The sequence below is a fragment of the Euphorbia lathyris genome, chromosome 10 (assembly GCF_963576675.1).
Source record: "Euphorbia lathyris chromosome 10, ddEupLath1.1, whole genome shotgun sequence".
Classification (NCBI taxonomy): Eukaryota; Viridiplantae; Streptophyta; class Magnoliopsida; order Malpighiales; family Euphorbiaceae; genus Euphorbia; species Euphorbia lathyris.
In genome coordinates, this window is record NC_088919.1 from 7,653,916 (window position 1) to 7,657,073 (window position 3,158).

General features: G+C 37.8%; 1 long non-coding RNA gene across 1 annotated transcript; it reads left to right on the top strand.

Annotated features, from left to right (window-relative positions):
- The first annotated feature begins 237 nt into the window (after positions 1-237).
- Positions 238-1,518, top strand: LOC136209144 (uncharacterized). The gene is made up of 2 exons (XR_010677404.1): positions 238-733; positions 920-1,518. It is a non-coding gene; the product is annotated as an uncharacterized lncRNA (long non-coding RNA).
- The last annotated feature ends 1,640 nt before the right edge of the window (positions 1,519-3,158 follow it).

The following is a 3,158-nucleotide window of genomic DNA, read 5'->3' on the forward strand; positions in this document are numbered from 1 at the left end:
ATGTAAATCGAACCGTTCCGCATTATTTAAGTTTTAATTATTTTTATCGTTTTCATACCTCTATGACATAAAGATATAAGTCGATTCGTCTTAACTTCTTTAGTATGTACACGTTTGGTTTATATCCCTATGACATAGAACTATAAATCAAGTCGTTTAAATTTTTCATAAAAATAAAAAATACAGATTAAATCTAACCAAATGAAGATAAATGATTTTTACTAGTGATATAGCACATACATGTTACACACATTGATCTAAGTAAAAATTAGTATTAAACTAAATATAATTAAATTAACAAAGTATATGTATGTATGAATGGATTAAAGAGATGGGCTTAGAATACTTACATGTCGAGCCCATCAATGAGGAGTGCCAAAATGGGCTTGCTAAATCTCACCAATCTATTTAGATGTGATGCGAATTTTTCGATTTTTCAGGGTTGAGACTCCACTTGAGCAGCTGCCCTCTTCTTCTTCCTCATGCCTTCTCCCTCAAAACCGAAATCAGAGTTCTCATGGCCTCCGACGATCTTTTGCTCCGACACCACTCTCCTTCTCGCTTCTTTCTCTTTTTTTCAATATTCGAAGATAGATCCCATGGCAGTCGCTGGCATCTTCTCGACCTCCGCCTGCTCCTGTTTGTCATTCCGATCTGCGCCTCGTCACGGTGCCGTTTCCAGTTACACGGCGAGGATCCTGCTTCTTATCATATCGTTTAAATCATGCCAGAGGTAAGCTTCTTCCTCTAGTTTCCGTTTGGCTCGTCCGATTCTATTGGGTTATTCTCACTTGTTTCTTCCTAATTTTCTGATTTTTTTGTTTCTTCTCTGTTAACATTTTCGGGTTTTTTTATGCTCTGTTTTCTAATTCTTAGCATAGAGTAGATAAATGGATGATTTTAGTTTCAAAATTGACAGGTCATTGAGTTTTTGTTGTGTGGAAGGTAGCCATTGAGAGAGACCAAGCTTCTTTTCTCTTTTGTATTTGCTGGAACACTAGAAGCTGCTTTCTTGTTTGATTGTATTTGCTAGAACACTAGAGGCTGTTTTCTTGTTTGATTGTATTTGCTGGTATTGATTGGATTTTGATGAGGAAAAATGAGAGCAAGAGGTAATTTTAAGAACACAGAAGAGAAAGATTTTGCTCTGTTTGATCTGATTGAAGAAGAAGACACGAAGGAAGTTGAGGATGGAGAAAGTCCCTGCTTGCTCCCCTTTATGTCTGTTTTGGCTCTCTATTTATAGAAAGCCAGCAGACTTGGTGGCCAAGAAGTGATGTATTTGTACATAGTATTGCTGTATTGTATTGTTTGTATTTTTGAGTTGTATTATTTTTTAGTATTTTATGGGCCTATTTGAATAGCTTTGGAATTGGGCTTCATGCTTTGGGCCATTAGTTGTAAATTGTTAATACACTTGTATTTTTTTTTTTTTTCATTTTTTTGTTTTAGTTCTAAGAATTAGTTATCAAATAAAATTAAATCTATATTTCAATAAAATAGCATTCCTTTATTTAATCATTGACATCCTAATCCATCGATTTAATCTTTATAACATAAACATTCAACCGATTTATAGGGATTATATATATAATATCAATTCCTTTCCGCAAATATTAGTTTATGAAGTAAATATCTACAATAAAAATATTATGAAATAAATTTGTTTAAAAATGTAAAATTACAAAAAAAATAAGAAATTACTCCGGACAAAATGGGTATCTACAAGCATAATACAATATACATGAACCAATGCCTAAGAACTAGGGCACACCAACAGTCTCCCACTTAGACTAGTTCCAAGCAGGCATTGCCCTAATCCATATAGATCTAGTATGACCATCATGTAGGCACTGTGCAAGTGCCTTGGTAAACGGATCTGCGACATTGTTCTCCGTGTCAACTCTCTGTAATGTAATGTCACCTCTCGCCTGGATCTCCCGGATGAGGTGAAACTTTCTAAGTACATGTTTGGATCTCTTGTGTGATCGGGGCTCGAGTGCTTGAGCTATGGCACCGTTTGTTATCATAGAAAACATCAACTGCACCTAGGATAGTAGGAACTACACCTAAGTCAGTTATGAACTTCTTGATCCAAACTGCTTCCTTTGCAGCGTCGCATGCAGCTATGTACTCAGCTTCCGTTGTAGAATCGGCAATGGTAGGCTGCTTTGAGGATCTCCAACTAATGGCACCGCCATTCCGGAGAAAAACATAACCAGACTGTGATTGTTTCTGGTCCTCATCAGTCTCGAAACTTGCATCAGTGTAACCTGATACTGCCAGCTCCTCTTGCCCACCAAAAACTAAAAAGAGATCCTTGGTACGCTTAAGGTACTTTAGGATAGCCTTAACTGCCTTCCAGTGCTCCTCGCCGGGATCTGACTGGTACCGGCTAGTCATGCTAAGTGCAAATGCAACATCTGGCCGTGTACATAACATAGAGTACATGATAGATCCTATAGCTGACGCATATGGCACCTTTTCCATGTTCTCTCTGTCCTGCTTTGTCTGAGGACAATCTTTTTTACCAAGTTTCAACCCATGGTGCATAGGCATAAATCCTTTCTTAGTCTGGTCCATGCTGAATCTTCTAAGAACTTTATCTATGTACGTTGCCTGACTCAAGCCTAGAAGTCTGTTGGATCTATCTCTGTAGATCCTGATCCCTAAGATCGTTTCGGCTTCTCCTAAGTCTTTCATTGCGAAGCATTTACTCAACCACTGCTTCACACCTTGCAGTGTTGGTATATCGCCTCCAATGAGCAGTATGTTATCGATATACAATATCAGGAAAGTGGATATGCTCCCACTGAATTTCATATACACACAAGGTTCATCAGGATTCTGCACGAAACCATATTCAGTTATGGCTTCATTGAATCTCTGATTCCAAGACCTAGATGCTTGCTTCAATCCATAAATGGATCTTTGAAGCTTACATACTCGGTTAGGATACTTCGGATCGATAAAACCATCTGGTTGTGTCATGTAGACATCCTCTAGTAACTTCCCATTCAGGAAAGCGGTTTTAACATCCATCTGCCATATCTCATAGTTATACCATGCAGCTATGGCCAGTACTATCCTAATGGATTTGAACATAGCAACTGGTGAAAAGGTTTCATCATAGTCAATTCCTTGGATTTGTCTATAAC